Source organism: Nicotiana sylvestris, chromosome 2, assembly GCF_000393655.2.
Source record: "Nicotiana sylvestris chromosome 2, ASM39365v2, whole genome shotgun sequence".
In the NCBI taxonomy this organism is placed as follows: Eukaryota; Viridiplantae; Streptophyta; class Magnoliopsida; order Solanales; family Solanaceae; genus Nicotiana; species Nicotiana sylvestris.
In genome coordinates, this window is record NC_091058.1 from 96,473,436 (window position 1) to 96,485,772 (window position 12,337).

Here is a 12,337-nt window from a genome sequence, read left to right on the forward strand (position 1 = left end):
CAGGGAATTACAAGCCATCGATGCACATCGGATACTGAGCGCTCATGCAGGCATACGAACATGCAGAAGGAATTCAAAGAGTTACTTTTCAAGCTGAATCAAGGACGCACGATAAGAATTCAAGAATGTGAAGTTCTTCCTAAAGGTTCTGCAGCCTCCCAAGGATAAGTACAAACATCTCTGCACTGATCCGCAAGACTCTACTAAGTCTGCTCATGACTCGTGAAACCTATATAACCTAGGCTTTAATACCAACTTGTCACGAACCTAAACCCGGACCCGGTCGTGATGACGCCTCTCGTGAAGACAAGGCCAACCGACACTTTCCCATTTCAGTTTTAAGCAATTAAACAACAAGAATTAAGTCCAAAATATAATAAATAATCCAAAAGTAAGAAGTTAACAATATAGTTTGCGGAAAAATAACCCAACATAGCCCGATACCGGGGTGTCACCAGTCATGAGCATCTATCATTATACTACAAGTCTAAAATATCTACAAATCTTTTACAGAATAACTGAATGAGAAGGAAATTAGATAAATGGGGAGAAACACGGGTCTGCGGACGCCAAACAGCTACCTCGTGAACTCCGAAGTCTGCCGGGAGCTCTAAACTCTCACTAGCAGGATCAACAACGCCTGAATCTGCACACAAGGTGCAGGGAGTAAAGTGAGTACTCCTACTCAGTGAGTAATAACCATAAATAAAGACTGAGAAATATGAAATCACGTAAGGCACATTATAGGCTATAATGAAGCAGTAAAAGCCAGTAAAAACGTGAATCAGTAAGGATATGTAAAGTCATTTTAGTTCAACTTAAACTTCATGAAATGACTTTTCAACAATTAAGCAGGTAAATGACAGACAAATAAGAATGATAAACACATAAAGGTTCGCCCCTCAGGCACAATATCAACAAATCTGCCCTTCGGGCAATCTTTCAAAACAATACTAGCCCCTCGGGCTATATCTCACGTCACAATGGGTACCCGCGCTCACTAGGGGTGTGCAGACTCCTGGAGGGGCCTCTTACGTCCCAAGCGTAATATCAAGCCATCTCGTGGAATAATCACATAGGCTCTCGGCCTCATATCAATAAGTCACCCCGTGGCGTACAAATCTCAAGCCCTCGGCCTCATAATCATAATCATAATCAGGTGTTTCCTCACAACATAGGCCCTCAGCCTTACTCAGTCAAAATTCTCACAAGCCACTCGGGCAACAGTAAAACATGATGCTCAGCCCAAAATATCATTTAAAATATCAGTTTAAGTGTTAAAGCAGAGTAAACGTGGCAGAGTTATGAAAACAGTAGAATATAGCATGACTGAGTTCAAGTATAAAGTCAAAACAAAGAGGAAATATCAATAAAAATCCCCTAAGGGTTCAAGTAGTTGGCACAAGGCCCAAATATAGCATTTAGCCTAAAACATGATGATAACAAATAGTTTTCAGTCAAATACGCAGTAAAATAGTCATTCAGGACAGACTAAATCATCTGCAACACAAACCAGCAAAAACTGCCAAGTCCAAAGTCCAAAATTGATCCGTTTAACCATTCGAAACTCACCTGAGGCCCTCGGGACCTCAACCAAACATGCCAACATATCCCACAACCTCATTCAAACTTGTTCCAACCTTTGGAATTCCCAAAACAACATCAAAACACCAAAATCACATCGGATTCAAGCCTAAGAATTTGAAGAACTTCCAAATTCTGCTTTCGATCAAAAAGTCTACCAAACCTCATCCGAATGACTTGAAATTTTGTACGTACTTCCCAAGTGACACAACGAAACTATTATAACTTCCAAAATTCCATTCCGACCACTATATCAAAATCTCACCTATCAACCAGAAAACGCCAAAATCTCAATTTCGCCAATTCAAGCCTAAACCTCCCACGGTCTTCCAAAATGCATTCTAATCACGCTCCTAAGTCCCAAATCACCTAACAGAGCTAACCAAATCATAAAAATTCTGATCTGAGATCATATACTAACAAGTCAAATCTTGGTCAAACTTTTCAAATTTCAAGCTTCAAACTGAGAACCGTTCTTCCAAATTCATTCCCATTACCCTGAAAACCAAAACCAACGATTTACATAAGTCATAATCCATCACACGGGGCAAGTCATGCCTGAGAACTGGCGAGTAAAGCGAAAAAGCCCAAAACGACCGGTTGGGTCGTTACAGAAATAGAAGATTAAACACTCAAAATTATCAAACATTGTGGAGAAAGAAATTTTTGGAAAACCCTAGTTTGGAAGAACTTAAAGAAGAAAACTAGAAGGCGTCTCAACATACAGAGATTCGAACAAACAGAATTCATAGAAATAAAAAACCTAAAGTATTGTAGTGTTTAAAAATCGGTCAGTAGTAGAGGAATAAGAGGAACTTAAAAAAATCACAGAAACTTGAACACATTGCAAGTATGCAGAGATTCAAACAGTAGATAGCAAATAACCTAAAATATAGTGCTAAAATCGGTTAACAGTAAAGAAATAAGAGATCTTTAAAGAAAAGTCATTGACAAACTCAGAATCATTCTAGATCTACAAAGATCGGGACATATTCATGTACAAAGATTAGGGTTTTGAGGGGCAAGGGGAGGGGTAAAGAGAATCTGGTTTTGAACCAGAGATTTGAACCGTGGAACTTCAATAAAAATTACTCACAAACCATGAACGAACTCTTGAAGAGCCTTGAACGAGATCTGGACTAGATTTCTTTGAGGTTCTTCCATAAAAACCACATAATCGAACAACCAGGGAGATAGGAGACAAGTAGAGGCTTCGTACAGCCATAGGACGCCATAGATCGGATAGGGATTCAAAGGATTTGGACTGATTTTGGGTGACGACGATTAGGGTTAGGGGTTGGTATCGGAGAGAACCAGAGAGGAGGGGATTCAAGGGTGGCTGTAGGGAGGAAATGATTAGGGTTTAGGGGGTCGTTTGATTAAAAAAGGTAAGTATTGATGTGGACCGTTGATCTAAAGGATCAACGACCACGATTTGATGGGGGTCTTGGGTCGGGTAGGTGCAGATTGGGCTTGGGTGAATTAGGCTGGTATTAAAGGGGTATTGGGCTAGTATTAAAGGGGTAATGGGCTGGTTAATTTCAAAACACAAATGAAAATAGAAGAGGCTATTTATTAAATACCCCAAACAATTCATTAAAAAATAATTTGTAAAATAATACTAATTATAAAAAATAAATTTCATGCGTAGAAAAATTTAAAAATAGTTTTTAGTGTTCAAAAGTGCAAGTGACTAATTTTCTAGTAAAAATAACACGAAAAATGTGTGCATGGGCTGTAATTGCAAGGTTATTGCAATTATAGCCAAAAGGTGCTAATTTGGCTATTTATGAAATAATTTGGACTCAATAGGACCTATAAAAGTAATATTAAATCAAGATGTGTTCTAAATTCGTTTGTGATGTAATTTTGCAATTATTCGTATGAAGAAAATATTAAAATAAATTATTTTAAGGGTATAAAAATTATGAGAAAATACCCATTGATGCTAATACATGGTTTTAAATGTATATAAGTATTTCAAAAATATTATATGAAAAAATTGGGTATCAACAACTACCCCTCTTTACCCGGGAATGATGAAAGAGTTTTTGGGTAAAGAAATGATGGCCAATTTCTATCGGATGGGATGTTTTGAAAGATAGAGGTCGGACTCTGGTCTTTGAGCTGTCTACATATCCCTGGTTTTACAGAAATCAGGCCATGTGTAGTTCCCGATTCATTGGCAGAATATATCGATGAAGTCATTAAGAGAATGGACACGAGATTTCGGAATGGATGCAAGAGTGGATATGGTGAATGGTCCAGGTTTGAGACAGTTGAAGGAACTGGAGCGAGGCCGCTCCTGCTAGGATAGCGGTTGCTTGCTTATCACCTGCAGATGCTACGAACCTGTATTAGTGTGAAAATTTAAACATGATGCAGATTTCGTTTGGACCATGAAAGCTATCTTCGGACGGTTTAAGGATGACGTTCTCAGAGCATGATGCATTGGGCCATGAATTGTTTAGTGCGGGATTCCTAGGCCATTAAATGATGTTCTCGGGTCATGAAGATGGTTCCTCCGAACCATGATGCCTTTGAATAATGATATGCAAATTTGAGAGGTCCTCAGGCCATGGCATGGTGTCTTCTAGCTATGAGGATGATGCTTTTTAGACTATGATGCCTTTGGATAGGTTGCGATATTTCAGCCCATGATATGAAATAATATGATGTTACCAAGACAAGGCTTAGTCTTGTCAAATGAAGAGCATAACTTAGCCCAATCGAAAAACAAATAGATAGTACACGAATAGGTCGATATTTATGCAAGGAGGGACAATGCATAGTCCCCATGTAAACGTGGAGGCAAGTATTAGCCTCATATGGATGTGGAGGCAAGGATTAGCCTCATGCAGATATGGAGGCAAGGATTAGCCTTATGCACGTATGGAGGCAGGTATTAGCCTCATGCAAATATAGAGGCAAGGATTAGCCTCATGCAGGTCATGGAGGCAGCGATTAGCCTCATGCACGTATGGAGGCAGGGATTAGTCTCATGGAAATATGGAGGCAAGGATTAGCCTCACACAAGTCATGGAGGCAGGGATTAGCCTCATGCAAATAGGGAGGCAGGGATTAGCTCATGCGGATATGGAGGCAGGGATTAGCCTCATGCAGGTATGGAGGCAAGGATTAGCCTCATGCAAATATGGAGGTAGGGATTAGCCTCATGCAGGTATGGTGGCAAGGATTAGCCTCATGCAAATATGGAGGCAAGTATTAGCCTCATGCAGGTCATGGAGGCAGGGATTAGCCTCATGCAAATAGAGAGGAAGGGATTAGCCTCATACGGATATGGAGGCAGGGAATAGCCTCATGCAGGTATGGAGACAAGGATTAGCCTCATGCAAATATGGAGGCAGGGATTAGCCTCATGAGGTATGGAGGCAGGGATTAGCCTAATGCAAATATGGAGGCAAAGATTAGCCTCACACAAATATGGAGGCAAGGATTAGCCTCACGCAAATATGAAGGTAAGGATTAGCCTCACGCAAATATGGAGGCAAGGATTCGCCTCATGCAAATATGAAAGCAAGGATTAGCCTCACGCAAATATGAAGGCAAGGATTAGCCTCACACAAATATGAAGACAAGGATTAGCCTCATGCAAATATGGAGGCAAGGATTAGCCTGGTGCAAATATGGAGGCAAGGATTAGACTCATGCAAGTATGGAGGCAGGGATTTGCCTCATGCAGGTATGGAGGTAGGGATTAGCCTCATGCAGGTATGGAGGCAGGGATTAGCCTCATGTAAGTATGGAGGCAATGATTAGCCTCATGTAAATATGGAGGCAAGGATTAGCCTCATGCAAGTATGAAGACATAGATTAGCCTCATGCAGATATGGAGGCAAGGATTAGCCTCATGCAAGTATGCGGGATAAGGCTTAGTCCCATGCAAAGAGTGAGTAGCAAATAAGAGTAGTATATTTCTTGGCTGGAGATATATTCGGTGTCTGATGGCTGGATTGATAGTGAATTTGCTTTGTGTATACATGTTTGTGAATGCTATCGCTATGTCAAATGTGCCTGAGTTCAAAGAAAAATTCTAAGTTTTGTAAGGGGAGGTTGGTTCGTGCTTCTGTCTGCTGGCCTTGCTTAGTTCAATTCTGGAGACCTTATTTGAGTTTACCTAGGTAACACCTGACTGTTATGAAAATAGAGTTTTCAAAAATATGCAATTATTGATAAAATAGAGTTGTTTTAGAAACGTACTGAAATATCCAGTAATTTTAGATGATCTAGTGACTGTAACGCATTTTAGAGACACTGTAGCTTTCTCTTGTTAGAATTTTGAGGCTCCTCCTCAAAAATCTGCCCCAGTTTGGTAGATGATCCTTCGGCTATTTGCGAACTTTGTTGAACCTTCCTCGGAATTTTGAGAATCCTTCTCAAAATTCTGCCCCAGTTTCTTAACCGATTTCTAACCATCTGGTATAGTTGGCATTGGCTGGACTTGCTCTAATTACTTATTCTAGCACGGTCGCTAGTTGACTCTTATTTACGGTCCGCGCCTCTTTCTAATTACTTATTGTCTAATTACTTCTGGGCCGTCCAGGTCAAAGCACAGCAAGTCACGCATTCCTGTACTCATTTCGTTTGGCGCATCAAAAATCATGTCACGCGAACGTGTCCACAATTAATAACGCTTTATTAATATTAAGAAAATTTAATCATAGTTGCGCGAATGCATACCCCGATTTTGTTTTTAAGATCGTAATTATGTCACGCGAACGTGTCCACAATCACAATGATATATTAGCATCCGTACACAAATAGTACAAAAGAACTTTCTTTTTACTATCAGTATATTTTCACTTATCTATATTATTTCAGTATCTTACAAGTTATCAATTGCATTTGCTATAAAAAGATACTTGGAACTTATGTCGCTTAAATGGTATGCTAATATAAAATTTCGTAATGCAGTTAAAGTATATCAGTAAAGTTTTTGTTTTGCAATTTTGCATGGCATAATTTAATAAGTCGAAGAAGCAACAAGACTTACAGATGCCATAGCAACTGAAAAGCTTTTCAAGATTCATGACAAATTAAGAATAACCCTTTTGAGTTCCCAAATCTTTTTCCATCATACCAATTAGTGGATTCAACAACCATAAAAATATAGCACAAATAGGTACAATACCAAAGTAATATAAGTAGTGGGCAAATTCCAAAAATCGCACAAAGGAACACAGATTGCACCTAACAATAATATCAAATTAATCAATGTTTAAACTAAACAATGCACTCGTTTCGGCCTCTCACGAAATTGAACAAAGAAAAGAAAAGGAATCTGACCAGAGTCCACCTCGCCGGAAACCTCAACGGAAATCTCGAACCTCAAGCGACTCGAATGATGACCTTTGTTTACTGAAGATTGCCGGTTCAGAGTTTCTTTGCCGGTAAAAATGGAGCTCCGAGTGACGTAAATGGTAGCTGAAGGTGAGAGATTTTATGGTGTTTTTTGGAGAGGAGGCTGTCTGGTTCGCCGGCGATGGCAACGGCGCTGAAAGAGGAGAGGATGAGGCTCTTCGCTAGAGAAGAAGATGGAACGGTGAGACTCTATGTTCTCTTATGGCTGCTGTGATTATTTTCTTAAAGAAGAAGAATGAAGCCTTCTCTTTTTCCCCTCCAAACTCCCCGTTCTCTATCCTCCTTTTCTCTGTATTTGCGTGTGTTTTTGTTTGTGTCCCAGAGAACCAGGAGATCAAGAGAGACGATGGGTGTTTCTCCTTTTTTTTGTTTTGATTTTTGGTGAGGTCCGGTCAGCTTTTTTCGTGGGATGGTACGGCTGCTTCTGTTTTTTTTTGTCAATAAGATGAGAAACCGATGGGGGAGGGGTCTTACGTTGCGGCTGATATCCTTTTCACATTTTTTAGGCCTCCTTCCTTTGTTCTCCAGGTGAGTGCCTGATTTCATCAAAACAAACAAAACAAACGAAATTTTCTGCCCCAGTTTGCACTAGGAAGATTTGTGAGTTGTTAGCAATATTGTAAATCACTTATACTATTGATGCGATGATGAGAGTAAACTAATGACTAGACCAGGATGTGCGTCTCCTATGAGTAAAACCCAAAACTTTGACTAGAAAATGCGTCTACTAAAAATAAAACCTGAATGAACCAAACTAGGAAGTGCGTCTCCTACGGGTAAAACTTGTATGAACCAAAACCAGGAAGTGCGTCTCCTAGGGGTGAAATCTCAATTTAGGAAGTGTGTCTCCTACAGGTGTATCCTGAAAGACCCAGACTAAGAAGTGCATCTCCTAGGGGTGAAATCTCAATGATTCAAACTAGGAAGTGCGTCTCCTATGAATGAACTCTCAATTTAGGAAGTGCGTCTCCTAAAGCTATAACTTCAATGACTCAAACTAGGAATTGCGTCTCCTATGAATGAACTCTTAATTTAAGAAGTGCGTCTCCTAAAAGTATATCCTGAAAGACCCAGACTAGAAAGTGCATCTCCTAGGGGTGAAACTTCAATGACTCAAACTAGGAAGTGCGCCTCCTACAAATGAACTTAAATGAACTAGACTAGGAAGTGCGTCTCCTAGGGGAAAATCTCAATTTAGGAAGTGCGTCTCCTAAAGCAAAAATATAACCCGAAAGACCCATACTAGGAAGTGCATCTCCTAGGGGTGAAACATCAATGACTCAAACTAGGAAGTGCATCTCCTAGGAATGAACCAAATAGGAAGTGCGTCTCCTAGTGGTAAAATCTCAATTTAGGAAGTGCGTCTCCTAAAGCAAAAATATAACCTGAAAAACCCAAACTAGGAAGTGCGTCGCCTAGGGGTGAAACATCAATGAATCAAACTAGGAAGTACGTCTCCTAGGAATGAACTTAAATGAACCAAATAGGAAGTGCGTCTCCTAGTGGTAAAATCTCAATTTAGAAAGTGCGTCTCCTACAACGAAATATAACTTGAAATACCAAGACTAGGAAGTGCGTCTCCTAGGGGTGGAACATCAATGACTTAAACTAGGAAGTGCGTCTCCTAGGAATGAATTTAAATGACCGAGACTAGGAAATGCATCTCCTAGGGGTGAGAACTTCAGTGACTAAAACTCATATGATCCAAACTAGGAAGTGCGTCTCCTAAGGGTAAAATCTCAACTTAGGAAGTGCATCTCCTACAACAAAATATAACTTGAAAACCCAGACTAGGAAATGCTTTTCCTAGTGGTGATGTGTGATCTTCTCAATAGCCTTTGCGTAAGCAAAATTGGGGCATTACACCTGAAAATTTCAACATTCCAAGCTTTGATATGAACATAGCTTCCGTCCCTGTTTCAGACAAAGAAAACTTGTGAGTTTAAACATGGTGGTTGGTTTGTGGCCTTGACTTTGCGGTGATTGCTCCTTCACTTGCCATGATAACTTTGATTTCACCTTGAAAGACATTGCTTGCTTATTGACTAACCAATTTCTCTGTCACCCTTATCACAGAAAATACCTCTTCTCCGCTCAGACCCAATACCCTCTATCTGTTATATTGCTCATGAACTGACATTTACCAAACCTTTGTATTTCACATGAATCCCAAAGCACGTCAATTACACCCACTCAGTGCGTATGTTGTTCTTTCTTGACTTAAACCACTGACCTTGGCCTTGAGGCCTATTGCTCCTTTATTTGCCATGATAACTTTGATTTCTGCTTGGAATACCTTGCTTGTCGTTGGTTAACCACTTTCTCTGTCAGCCTCATCACAGAGAATACCTTTGATCCATTCACCCAACATTCTCTATCTGTTGCATTGTTCATGAATTGATATATACCAAACCTTTGTATTTCACATGAATCCCAAAGCATGTTGATTGTTAACAACTCAGTGCGCACGTTGTTCTTTCCTGACTTATGCCACTTTGATGTGCTAGCCAAATTCCGTTTTGTATAACTGGAAAGTTGGTAGCAAATTTTGAAGTCATTTCTCACTTGTTCTAACCAAATAGACTCAAGAAGGGGAAGTAAACAAAACAAAAGGAACAGAGTAAGGACAATGGAAAGAGATGATTCCTAACAAGAAAACTAAACACTTATCAGATGTAGATACCAACTCTAATGACCGTGACATGCACCTTTGGATTAAATGGCCTAATCTGCCAAGAAAGTCCGATGTTCAACTCTTATTGTACCTCTTCGCCGTGAAACTAGGCTTCAATGCTCCGATTTTCCAATCTGATTCACGATCCTTACTCGACTTGTAGTGCCCGAAGATTTTTCACCATCAAGTCTCTCTCATTTTGTTCTTTCTCTAAACTTACTGTCGTCTTATGGTGCCTGTGAAGGTTTTCACCGATAAGACTCTCTCATTTTTGTTTTCCTTGTGTAGAACAGAGTGTTGCCCCTGATGTGAATCATACCTCTAACTCGCTTGCCTTGGCACTATACAAAGATTGATCAGAAGGTCTTTCTTTGGACTGTAATGTGGGCTTTTGGATGGGGTTAGAAAGAAAGGGTATCATAAAGGCTCAAAAACAGCTTAAAAGGGCTCAAATTTACAACTTTTGGAATCAGATCTCTTACAACAACCACAACTTCTGCCCCAGTTTCTTTGCTTGAGGACTTTTGAATTTTTATTTTGATGGAACCGAACCGTGAGGCTGCCTACGTATCCTTAAAAGGAATCAGGTCGAATATAGTTCATGTCATAAAAATTACTTTGTTGTTGTGATTTTCTCTTTTCTCTTTCTTTTCTTTCTCTTTTTTGCTTTCTTTTTCTCTTTTTGTTGTTTTTCTTCTCTCTTTTTTTTCTTTTCTTTTCATTCTTTTCTCTCTCTTTTCATCCTTTTCTTTCTCTTTTTCTCTTTTCTTTCTCTTTTTTTTTTCTTCTTCTTTTACTTATCTTTTGCGCTTGCGTTTATGAACTTTGCTACTGATTCCAAAAGAGGGGTATGAAAGAAAATAAATGAGGCTCAAAGAGGTAGCGAAGGATAAAGTGTTTAGATAGCAGAAAAAAATGCCTTCGTCATTCCAATCTTCAAAACATGCTAAGTACAAACAACACAATTAAACAAACCAAGGAAAACATTCGTAACATCTTTTGATTGTACCAGACTTGATAACCATATCCACACATTCGCCTTCTACATCTGTTAAATATAAAGCGCCATTGGACAACACTCTCACTCTCATTACCACGAACATCCCCTGTCAATTTGGGCAAACTTGCCTTTAGCTTCAAACTGATTCAGCATGATTCATTTCAATAGGGTTTCTTTATGTTCTATCTGCCCCAGTTTCACACAATTCGGGCTTGAAGTGATCTCAAAATGCTTTTACTTATTTCCCTCAAATGTCCCTACAACTTTAACATTGTTTCATTGCTTCGTGATTAAACTAACTTTTAAAACCAGGCTGAGAATTACGCGTGCATGTCATGTCACTAGAGTCAACAGGAAAAGAACTATAAAAAGAAAAGAGAACTAAACGAAAATGACTAGAAATCACAGAAAATAGAAAATTGCATTAGACAGATGGTGAAAGGGTTTGGACAACAAAATAAGCAAACTAAACTGGGTTACAACCCTGGAATAAACCTAGACAATACTAAACGAGTTACTACGAAAAAATAAACTAGGCAAAATAAAAGGATAGAAGGGTTTGAATCACAAGACAATATCCGAATTACAACCCTGAAAATAACCCGGACAACAGAAATGACAACAAAATAAACCACCAAGACTCCTCTCCAGCTAGCCAAGAGATGAAACGTCTTTCCAATTACCAAGCACGACATCTTAGCCATTGGGTTCCACATCAATATTGTCAAAATCATTAACAACTTCAATATCATTAACTTCAGTCAGCAAGTTTCCAGGAGGATTCGCATGCTCCCTGTCACTGTCATTGATCACAATTACCCCTTCTTGAATCATTCTTTCTAGTTCCCTTTTCAAAGAACGACAATCTTCAATGCTATGCCCTTGGACATTAGAGTGGTACATGCATCGTACAGTAGGATCAAAGCCTTTTGCATATGGGTCTGGAGTATAGCCAAGGAGCGGCTCAATCAGGCCAAAATGCTTTAACTTTTCAAACAAGCTTGTGTAGGACTCCCCAATTGGCGTGAAACTATTTCTTTGCCTTTGTTCCCTTCCCTGCCCCTGTTTTCTAGGGTTGTTGGGCGGTCGAAAATGTTGTGAAGGCAAGAATACATTATGCGGTGCTAGCGCTCGCCATAGGGAGTGACCTGGTGGTTGGACATGTGACCGAACATTGTTCGGATGATAATACTGAGGTGGATTATGTGGAGCTCGGGGACAGGTTTGAGGTTGGAGTTAAGGCTGGGTATATTGGTGAGGCAGACCCTTTGGTCCATGTCGTGACTCTGAAACAACCATGGCAAAATCATCATTATCCTTCTGACCCAGCAAGCTTCCTGTGTCATTCTGAATTGCTTGTATTGTGGCTTTTAAAGTAGAATAACTCATGATCTTGCTAGACTTCAACCCATCTTTTACCATTTCTCCCATTTTTACCACATCATTAAAAGACCTACCCACAGTCGTGATCAAATGCCCAAAGTAAGTTGGTTCTTGCGCTTGAAAAAAGTACTCGACCATCTCTTTTTCTTGCATGGGAGGATTGACTATGGCAGCTTGCTCTTTCCATCTGAGCCCGTATTCCCTAAAGCTTTCATTAGGCTTCTTTTCCATCTTGGCGAGGGACATACGATCTGGGATAATTTCTATATTGTACTGAAAGTGCCTGGCAAAGGCCTGAGCCATATCATCCCACG

At 39.8% G+C, this 12,337-nt stretch overlaps 1 long non-coding RNA gene across 1 annotated transcript; it reads right to left on the reverse strand.

Annotated features, from left to right (window-relative positions):
• Positions 1-422: 422 nt before the first annotated feature.
• LOC138886362 (uncharacterized) lies at positions 423-7,356 on the reverse strand. The gene is made up of 3 exons (XR_011405063.1): positions 6,892-7,356; positions 1,573-2,082; positions 423-646 (listed from the first exon to the last, which is right to left on the reverse strand). It is a non-coding gene; the product is annotated as an uncharacterized lncRNA (long non-coding RNA).
• Between the last annotated feature and the right edge of the window lie 4,981 nt (positions 7,357-12,337).